Raw genomic sequence first — 10,930 nt, 5'->3', positions numbered from 1 at the left:
CTGCTGGCTGCTGCTGCTGTCACTGCACCCCTTTCTGGCCCCCATTTCCAAGAGACGTATGTATCGTGTATGTATGTGTGTCCATATGGTTTTCCCCATCAGTCTGCATCAATGCTTGTCTTTCACATCCAAATAGAATACTTCACGGCATCCCTGCTCTTAAGGCAAACCTCAGAAAATAAACTCTGGCCTTGCTTTAGCATCTCCTCGTGCTGCCTTCTGCCTAAACTGAGTGCTGTGGTTCATAAGCCTGGGTGTAAGACTGGGAATTGGGAGGATCTCTGTGTCAGCACTCACTGAACAAAACCTTTGAATTTTAAAGCATTCAGTGCAGTGCACTGAGTTTTGGAGGCGGTGGGGGGAAAAAATGCTAGCAAAGTGTAATCATTTGGTAAAATTATTAGGTACATCTGCCATTTTACAGTTACTTGGCACGTGCTTCTTGCTGGGGCAATGCTTGGGTCAAGCTGACAGTGTTGCTCACTAAAGCAAGTTCTACAGCACCCAGACCCTCCCTGGTGCAGAATATGTGTGTCTGGATTTCCTGTGTCTCTGCAGCAAAGTTATGCAATATAAAGTGAAGGGGGTGAATCTGCCCAGTAGGTTAAACAGCAGCTATTGCTCACTCCTATGTTAAGCCTGAATGCTGCTTTTGGCTGGCTTTGCCCCATGATAAAGCTTGTTTCAACGATCTATTTCTTTTTAGAATGATTCAGAAAACTCATAGCTCTTCACTTTCATTTGAATATCAGGGAAAAGCATCCCTTCTTCCTCTTCACCTTGCTGAAAATACTGTTTTGTATTAACAGTCTTGAAACTAATATAAGACATATTTCAAATTACTAATAACATATTTATGAAAGAGGAAACTAAATCTTAGATAGGCTTAAGGTGTGTTTATTGCTTTCTCAGTTTCTCAAGGATAATTCTTACTAAAGGGAAAAAATGATTTCACTTGAGACTTTTTTCTAAGCAGCCACTGAAGAACTACTGCTGTTTACTGCTCGTTCAGAACTGCTGCCTGAACAGTGGCTGCATCACCTGTCTGTCTGGCACCAGGCAATAATTGCCTTCTCTTCTGGGCTTCCCTGCCTTCCTCGATATCCTCAGTGCAACTTTTTGCCCTCCCTTCGCCTTTCTCTCATCAGCTCCTTGCACTCTGACACCTGAGAATGCATACACTCAGAGTGTGCTTTAAAGGCCACCCTGGGAATCCAAACAAACCTGACATGTGCAGAGCAGATCTCTGTGTTATCTGATGAAAGGAATCCACTGCCTGGCTTTTATCTTCTTCTTCTTTTTTTTTTTTTTAACCTAATGGATCACTTGGAAAATAAGTGGCACTTTTAGTGTCCATTAACTCTCACTTAACTAATGCTAAATTGCACTTGAGCACCTATGGATGCACTTGTGAGAGCCATGTTAATACCAGGTGAATTAATTGGAAGTTGGACTGCCACTTCCAATGTAAAATGAATTCATAATGATGGGAAATCTAAAATAAAGGCTCACAAAAAAATACTTGGTACCGTGTTAAGTATCCATTAATGCAGTGGAATGACTCTCAGGCTTTTGCAAATAGAAACAAAGTCCCATGAAGGAGGGTGCCATCACGAACCTGAGCAGAAGAACTTTTGTAATATAAAACATGGGAGTTGAGCCCCTACCTGTGCTCTTTTGTTCAAATATAAATCACACCAAAAGTTTCCTTTGAATTTTCAGATTTTCTCCTTTGAGAGAAAAAGGCTGAATTCCATTTCCTCTTTTTCCAAATACTGCTGTTGCAAAGGATGGAAAAGGCTCAGAGGGGATGCGATGGCTCCAGGGATCCCCAGAGCTGCTGACCTATCCTTGCCCCATGTGGGGCTGCCCAGTATCTTGCAGCTCTTGGTGCTGCTGCTGTGTGCACTCGGGTGCCAGCTCTGTTAAGCCTTCTGTTGTCTTGATGCCACGTGTCCCTGTTAATACACTGCAAGAAAAAAAAAACAACAGTGCAGCAAAACACAACAAGCAGTGTTAAAAATGTGTTGCAGATGTGGTAGTAACTCCCAGTTGCAATAGGCAGATGACTATTTTTTCCTTGTTTCTGTCCTATTATTGGGTCCAGCTGAGACCAGGGTTTTACATGTAAGTACAGCATCCCTGCCCTGCAGGTCAGGAACTGGTGAAACACATCTGAAAAGATGAAGAAACTTGTTCAGCAGCACATGGTGCAATCAGCACCCTTCCCATCTCCCAGATACCCAATGCATGGAGGCAGAACCATCCTGTAGTTCTGTGCTGCAGAGATCATTTTGCTCTCAGACCTTCTGCTGACCCTGAACAACTTTTGTTCTTTGAGAGCTCTTTTATTTCTCTCTCTCTCTCTCTCTCTTTTTTCTGTTGTTGCTTATTTTCCCCTCTCATTAATTATACAGATGTGCTGGGGGCCATGTGCTTTGCCACATCACAAAGGAAACCACAGGACTTCAGATCAGAGGATCTGCCAGATGTCCTCTCCTGGCAGAGCACCGTGTGAGGGTCATGGCTACCAGAGCAGGCTTGCCTGCATCCATGGGGCACGGTGGGGACAGCACCAGCAAAGGGGCCACAGAGGAAACAAGCTTAGTGCAAGCACAGAGTAAGAGCTGTGGATTGCTTGAGTTCACTGCTGGGATCTTTTTTCCCCCTTTAATTGAGGCACTAACCCTCAGGATTCCTTAAGACCAGAGCTGCCCATCTGTGCTTTGGTTGAACATCACCTTATTTCCTGACAAACCCTTTGCCCCTTGGTGCAGTTTGCAGTTTCAAGTCCAGAACTCAGACCTTCAGGACTGCTCCTGCTTGGGAAAATGTGCTGTCTGTGTGTAGTTCACTTTGTTTTGTGTAGCTCATTCTTTGGGGGTGTCAGTAAGAGTTACTAAAAGCAATGGGTTTGAAGTGATCATTTTCTTCAGGTACCCACTCGGGATCAGGCTGTACTTTGTCTCCTCTGGCAATGTCTCCAGCAGTCCATTAGGGAGGCTTTTTCTTTTGAACTTGTAGAAATGGCAGAGAGAAATGGTTGGTTTCATTTTTGGTACTGTGCTTATTTATCTTTTCTGCCTTCAGAAGGGTGACTTAAAATTTATTTTTTTGCTGAAGGAAACAGGTCCCAGCAAGGCCTCTGCAAGAATGGCATTTCTGAGAGTACAGGTCCCACATATGGAGAGGCAGGGAGAGGGAAGAAAGCCACTATGCTATCTCCCTCTGGTCCTCAAAAGAAACACAAAAAGGAAGGCCAGCCACTACATATCCAGCTGTTAACTCTGATCTTGCTGCTATTCTTTAACTGTTTTCTTTCATGTTGTTGAGATTTGTGATCAGCAGACACATGATTAACACTGAGCACAAAGTTTCCTTTCTGTCACTGGTCTCTGGATCCAGATTTCTACTCTGGTAAAAGCAGAAATTGTCATAATAACACTTGGGATTAAGCTCCTGTGCTTCTGGCTCCAAACCAAACTTATCCCAGGCTTAGCTGGATAATGCTGTATTCAAGTATCACCAACAGACACCCAGTGTGTAGGAAGTCTTTGACACAGGACTAAAGGACCCATAGCAATTCAGGCATCCTTGGAAGCTGTGCTCTCCCTCCTCTTCAGCCTGATGACTTTGTCCTTAGTTATATTTGTCCAAGCTTTCCATTAAACAGATTATAATTCAAAATTCTGAACTTCCAAGGTAAATGGGAATGATTCATGGCAAGCAGATTTGCAAATCCACCTAATGCATGTAAATACAGGATACCAATTTCAATTATTTGATACATTCACTCTGCCCAAAACAAGTTTAAACCAATGCAATATTTCAATAGTCAAAAAAGCAAGGAGCAAAATACACGACTATTATAATTTTATAGTGGTCTACAAGCGTCACACAATTTTTAAGTAAGTGAAAAATTGGTAACTGGGTTTTTTTGCTGCTCTTGGATATTCCACTGGTGTCTTTTGCTGCTGAACACAGGATAAATAAAGATCAATCCCCTATCGCCCCTCAGTCGTGTAATCTGTGATCTACAGAACAGCAAAAGGAGGTAAGAGAGAATCCTCTGCAAGAGGTAAATAATGCAAATGATTTCCTTTTCTTGCTGAAAATGGTGCCACGGGAATTCTATGTCTCATGTTTAATGGTGCTGCTGATCTCCATGTAACTTCACTTGGGCCTTCACATGAACCAGCAGTGAGGCCTTTTCTCTCATTCAGAACTTGGGAGTAAAAACCTCTTCATTTTCAAGTGTCAGCCTTAAAGAATGCTGCAGTCTCATTGGGGAGCTTTCTCCTCCCTTATACCTCAAAAGCACACCTAGGAAATTAATGATTTGACAGCAAATCATTAAAACTTCCAAACCATCACAAGTCGAGGAGGACAGAGCCCTTCCACTCGCTCCCCAGCCCTGTGGCCCGTCCCGGGGGATGGGGCTCGCCACCTGCTCTGCAACAGGGCAACCAGCAGCAGCTGCTCGCTTTGTGAACGAGCCTCGTGCTGGACAAAGCAGGGCTCTGCTGGGCTAGAAGCAGAGTGCTGTTGGGTCAGGAAGGTTCTCTCTCAAGTTCTTCGTTCTGTGGTAAGTACGTAAAATTGTTTTTGTTGCTAATAAGGAAAAGCGGTTTCAGTTTTTTTTAATGGGTACATGTTGCAAAATGCTGTAAACTCTGGTTCAGCTTTCTGGTTTGGCCTTCCCAGCTATGTGGTGGCAGGGCAGGTGGCTGTGTGCTAACACCAGCAAGCCTGGGAGGAGGTCTGAGTTGCTTTGCACGACTTTGTCTTTTGATGTTGTTGGTGAAGAAGCATTGGAATAAAATATCATGATGGTTGCATAGAACTGCTAAGCTAGCCTGTTTCTCTAGGGCTGATTAGCTTGAAAACCAATCTTGTTGTAGACTTTTTTTTCCCCTCCCCTTTTTCTGTGAGTGTGAGACCAGTGGAAGCACTACTGCAGTTCTGTATTGGTGTGGGCTTGGACCTGATGATGAGAGGTAAGTATGAGCTGAACCTAACTTCTATCAGCTATTTCAGCTTTGAGTGCTCCTGGCTAAGTTTCGGATACTTGTCAGTGTAATTTGTCTGCCGAAGAGGCATTCGTTGGTCAACTTCGCTTCTCCTGTGGTAGGAGAAAAGGCTGGGGTTGTCACTCTTCTGGAGTTTCCCTAGAGAGTTTTGTCATGCAACAGATTTAATTACTCAGTTAAGAGTCTTGAGTTTTCCGGTGCAGGCTAAAAGCTGTAAACGAGGGAGGAACTGAGACAATGGGTGTGAGTGAATAGGGAGAACAGAACTGTGATGTCTCCCAGATGTTAAAGAAATTTCTGCGCAGCTGAACAAAGGTGCTGTCTGTCCAATATCATTTCTATTCCAAATCTTCAATATTGCAGCTGACGGCAGAAAATGTGCAGTAAAACATGGAGAGGCCACTGGGTAATATCCACTGTAAAGTGTTAATTGCCTATTGAGGCTGTAAACTATGTCAATATGCCTGGATCTGAGTTATTGACAGACTCCTATTTATTCCAGCCTCACAAAGCTGGGCTCTTTAGAACTGAGCTCTAATCAGTCATGCTTTACTGATCCCACCAAGAAGCACCAGTCGATAAATGTGCTTGCTGTCTTAACCCTTTGAAGTTTGTAAAATTACAAGTGGGATTGATAACATTGATTTGGGGAGAACTCCTGACAGTGGAAACCCTTTGGAAATAGAAGCTGCCTGTGGTAAATGACACCTCCTCTGGAGCGATGGTTGTTCTGGTCTGTGGACTGCATCTCAGCTCTGTTGTCCCACCAGCACCTGAAGCCTGAGCTGCAGGAAGGAGGAACTGCATATCCATGAACTAAAGCATTCTCCTTTCCAGGGTCAATGGGATTCTGTGTCTGAGCTTCTGTGTCTTAAACTGCTGCTGAGTGTTGATGTGCAGCAGCTGCAGTGCCATTTGAGGTGGGAAAGAAGCATCAAGCGAAGGGCCAAATACTTGCTGAGTCTGGGCTGGGGGAGGAGGAGGAGTGCCTTTGTCTGCACAACTTGGGTTTTGTAGACTTCTGAGATGTCGTCTGGCTTCTAGCCTGTGTGTGGAGATGAAGAATACTTGCTGGTGTTTATTGGTGGCTTTAGCAGAACTCACCTTTCTTGGTTACTCATGAATATTGATGCTAATATAGTTCTAATAATTTACTGTGTGGCTTTTTGGTTTCTTCTTTGTTTTTAAGCAAAGTAGCTGAAGGCTGGGAAAAGCTGCTTTTTATTCATATAGGAAATAAATACAGATGAGTGTTGGCTGTGGAAGACAGACAAAGCTAAGATGATGCTATGGCCTGACATAGTCTGTGGCCAATAGAGGTCTCAGAATCATAGTGGAGAACTAGAAATGAAGCAGAAAATCCTTCCTGTTGCGTTTTTGTATTGAATATCTGTTTGTCTTATAAATGAGTCCTGGTTAACTGAGGAAGAAATAGTCTTTTTTTCTTTGATTCTGCTCTTCTTCTAGACTGATGCGGTTTCATGCTAAATATGGGATGGAAGTCTGTCCTTGCTCAGACCCCAGTGAGGGGTTCTGGAGTAAGATCCTGTGTATTGGTTTTTTGCAGAACTACAATATGATATAGGTACTGGTGCAGGAAAAAAGCACTGGGTGGTTGTCAGACACAGTGACTACAGTGTCAAGCTAATGTGTGGGTTTTTTAAACCCTCTGAGATGCTTGTTCTTCATGCTAAGTGGCAGTTTAATAATTTGCATTATAATAATTTGTACTAATTAATTTGTAATTCCAAAATTAAGTGCACGTAGGTTTTAAGAGAGGTTAGGCTCAGATGAACTACTGATTCAGGTCTTTGCTGTAAAGAAATTTAGATTGCGTGTCTGTCAGATTTAAGACAGCCATCTTGACATCTATTAAGAGAGAGTTACAGTTAAGAATCAGATTTTGTACTAGAAAACATACACTTGCCTGGTGACTTTTGAGATCTGTTCTGCACATGGTACTGCATTCCTTAAGGCACCAACTGCTATACAATGCCACTCAGCAGTGATTCGATGCTCTTGCAGATGCTGATATTATTAATGTCTTCTCAAAGAAACTGTGATTTTAAGAAAATCCAAGTTGGGTAGAGTCTCTGTGAAATAAACAGCTGTTTTAAATATGTACGATGCTTTTGCAGCACGTGGAGTAATACTTTGAACAACCACTCCCAAGCTGCGAAGGAAAATAAAGAGTTCATTTTGTTTTCACTTCTTTCCAGCCCATTTTCTTTCAATGAATAGATAGAGATTTTAATTGGAGGAAATTTGGCTGGCTGCTACTGGCAAACTCCTCAAACCTGAGGCCGGAGGTGCCACAGCTCTGGATGGAGCTGCTGTCCTTGTGCAGCATTGCTGCACAGAAGCGTTAACTGCTCTGTGGTGAAAACTGCCTTTGGTTCTTGCCCACCCCTCATGCCATGTGTGTGCATTTTGGGGAACGGGACACGTTCTTTTCAAGAAATTATGGAATACAGTGGCACTTGTTGATTTGAAGTCAAATTGCTAATAGAAGTCTAATACTTCAGCGTATTGGTTTGTCTTGTTTACGTTAGGAGAGTGGTTGGAGTATTCCTAGAATACTAGGTTTCTGAATCCCAGCTGTGTTGCAGTCCAAAATATGTGACTGTTTCTACAGCCCAAGAGAAGTTTCCAATTTGATTTGTGAAATGCAGCAAAATGCAAAGCTTTGCATTTAATGCAAGCAAAACTCACAGAAGTACCCAGACTTGGCTGCAGGTCCGGGTGCTCCTGGGTGATGCCTGGGACAGAAGGCAGCTGCTCATGGTTACGGACAGCCGGGTGTATAGATTGCTCTGAGCAGCAGGAGCAGTTTCAAACGATGTAGGAAATAAGTGTTTCCTTTAACGTGGTCAAACAATCCCATTTTGCTCTTGCACCTATGGGAGTATGAATTCTGGAGTGGGGGGAAAGATAAGGCTTTGCAGGGGAAATAAATGCTCCCTTTTGCAGTAAGCACGATAGGTCTCGCTTGTTTTCTTTTCCTCCTATTCGACGGAGGCACGTTCGATTACTCCTTGAGACGTTTTCTTTTGCATAGCGTTTTTATGCGCTGTGTTTTGAGCGGTGTGACCACTAGAGAGCAGACTTAGCCTAGTAACAGGAGTTAATTAGTTCTTGGCCTCTTCATTTCCTCCTGTCCCCCTTCCCCTCCCCCTGAATACACAGGCAGTGGGGGCTTGGGTGGTTCTGAGTTTGCCTCCAACGCTGTGCAATCTTAGGCCTAATTAAAGCGCCGCAGACGGCCTGAACCCCGCATTAAAATTGGATGAGGAATTGATCAGCCAAGCAAACAGGAAATTTAGCTGTGTGAGTGAAGGTAATGTTTGCTCAAATGTGTAATGAGGTCCATGGGGAATATTTATGGGGACCTCAGTGACAGTTTCAGCAGTTCTTCTCCTTGAAGTCATCTTCCCTACCTGCCCTCTCTGTTATGAGGCTGCAGGCAGAAGGGAATCCAATGCCACGTCAGCCAGGCTGTGGAAAATGGGCTGTATGTGGCAGTGATGGTGCCATGGAAAGATCTGTGAAAGGAGTTGTGAAACTGCAACCTGACTTTTAAAAACAACATCAATGGCCCCATAACATACGGAGCTGTGTAGCACAATTGCTGGTGGAACTCCTTGCAGCATATTAGAAAGCAACCTCCTAAAAGGGCAGCATTGTGTGACAGCAGACGTTAGCTTTATCTACATAGACTGCAGGATAAGCTACACGTGCTGTCAGCACAAGTATGTGGAGGCGAGGCAGTATGTTCGCAGGGTAGGCAGCAATGCCTTCCTCAGCAGACCTTATCTATTTCTAATCATCAGTTAATAGAAAGTAGAAATGTCTTCTACATGCAACAAACACACGAATTTACATGCTTCTTCTTTATCACTACTCTGTCCAAGGTGAATCAGCATGAGAGTAAGCTACTGCTCTTGCCCTCAGCTCCTGGCAGAGGATTTGCTAAGATGAAGGGCTCTGCATTCAGGGCTCACACAGGACCCAGGCTGCAGATGTCCTAGTCCCAGCTCTCAGAATTCCTATGGTTGCTTTCTTGTACCCCTCATGGCTGCTTATATTTTTGGCTGGTTACAATTAGAGTTGAAGCTGGTGCACTAGGAACTTTGAGCGAAAAGCAGCATGATGGACAGCCAACAGTTTGTGCCCAATGGAACAAAGTAGGAAGGAGAGATGATGATGATGGCTGTCTTGGTGAGCCTGGCAGATGGGTGAGAATGCTGGTTGCAAGCCATTACTTGGCTTTCTACTGCAACACAGCTGTCCAACCTTGTGGCTTATCTGGTCTGCACTGAGTGAAGAGAAATTATCTTGGGCCACATACACAACATTATATATAGTTAATGTAAAAAAGTAATAAAATGTAATTTCTATATTATTTATAAAAACTGAAAATGCCATAAAACTGGTGGGGTACCTGACCTTGTTTTTGTGAAACAAATGCATCTGTCTGCATTGGTGGTAGAGGTTCCCATTCTCAGTGAGCCTATGTTTGGTTGTTGTGAGTGATAGGTGTGCACTGGGACAAAACTGGGAGTGAAGTGCTGCGAAGTAGTGCCATCTGGGTTTCTAAATAATTTTCTTTTGGACAGTCTTACGCTGTTCTGTTCCCAGACAGCAAAATCATCACATCGTGATGGTTCTGTCTTAATGGTGTTGCATCAGAAAGCAGTGCTCAGCAAAGCAGAATGAGAGTTTTTTTTTTAAATCTCTGTGTGTATCATTTACAATTAAATGCCTCAGTCTTTCTATCTCAAAGCAGTGGCAACTTGTCTGCATTTCTAAAAAGCAGCTCTTTTACAGCAATGCCTTCTTGAAAAAATATTGTCCCTACCTGCTCCAAGAAGGCGAGGCCAGAGCTGGCCTGGGCCTGAAAAGGAGAGCCCCAGCGGCACCTTCTGTGGAGCAGATCTGAAGGGAAGCTGCCCCGGAAGCAGCCCTGAGGATCAGCCTGCATGGGCGGCTGCTGCCGGGCAGGACAGGCCCCGTCTGCAGCAGCTCAAGAGGGACAGCAAGCAGCAGCATCGTGGGCTCTGTGCTCCCCAAGTGCTGTGCCAAAGCCCCTCACTGGGTCACTGGTGGCCGTGCAGCCTCAGGTGCAGCTGCCACGAGGCTGGGCTGTGCTGCAGCAGCAGGCAGAGCCTTGCTAAGCCCTCTGCCCCCCTGGTGCGTGCTGCCACACAGTCACAGAGCTCGGGCTCTCAGGGTTCTGGAAGTCAACGGCTGGTTTCTCCAGCCAACCTCTTCCTCGTTCCCCGTCCCTGTTTTGCACTGGGATTCCAGGCTTACGGTTTAGCTTCCCGAAAGAAATAGACGCAACAACTGCTCATTTGAGGGTGTGTGGATGTTCATTGGGATGTTTAGGCCCAGATCCCCCCGCGCCCTCTCTGTGGCCTCCAGGAGGGCCATCACAGCACCGTCCTCGTAGCGGAGATGTTGTGTTCTTCCACCACTCGGCCGCCGTTTGCTGGGCTCCATGCAGTGCCTGGGTCGCTGGTAGCGGCAGCCGCAGCCCGGGCACTGTGGGCTGACGGAGGCCAATCAGCGGGGGCCGGAAGGATGAGCTGGAGCTGCCGGCGGTCTTCTCCAGCAGGGCAGGGGAGTGATGGTCGGCGAGAGCTGAGGCAGAAGAGCCGTGCGGTGCCTCAGCCTCTCCCCTGCCTGCGCTCTCCGTCCCCGTGCCGTTCCGTGCGGCTGAGGTTGGGCCGCCCGCTCACAAGCGGGGCCCGTCGGGGTGCCGCGCGGGCTCTCCGGCGCCCATCTGCCGCTCCCGTGCCGCCCGCCGCAGCCACTCGCGGTCCTGGTTCTGCGGCGGCAGCTCCTCGAAGCGGCTGCGCTGGTTGAGCTCCCCGTGCCAGGAGGAGCTGCGCACCAGC

This window comes from Lagopus leucura, unplaced genomic scaffold (genome assembly GCF_019238085.1).
Source record: "Lagopus leucura isolate 7727_CA_CO unplaced genomic scaffold, USGS_WTPT01 Super-Scaffold_100039, whole genome shotgun sequence".
Taxonomy (NCBI): Eukaryota; Metazoa; Chordata; class Aves; order Galliformes; family Phasianidae; genus Lagopus; species Lagopus leucura.
The sequence above is the reverse complement of the archived record's forward strand: the minus strand, read 5'-3'. Positions refer to the sequence as shown.